We start from the raw sequence: 233 nt of genomic DNA on the forward strand, positions 1-233 counted from the left end.
TCATCATCAATCGTATTTATTGAGAGCTTACTATATGCAGAGCACTGGACTAAGCGCTTGGGGAGTACAAATTGGCAACATCTAGAGACAGTCCCTACCCAACAGTGGGCTCACAGTCTAAAAGGGGGAGACAGAGAACAAAACCAAACATACTAACAAAATAAAATAAATAGAATAGATATGTACAAGTAAAATAAATAAATAGAGTAATAAATATGTACAAAGATATATAT

This window comes from Tachyglossus aculeatus, chromosome 11 (genome assembly GCF_015852505.1).
Source record: "Tachyglossus aculeatus isolate mTacAcu1 chromosome 11, mTacAcu1.pri, whole genome shotgun sequence".
Taxonomy (NCBI): domain Eukaryota; kingdom Metazoa; phylum Chordata; class Mammalia; order Monotremata; family Tachyglossidae; genus Tachyglossus; species Tachyglossus aculeatus.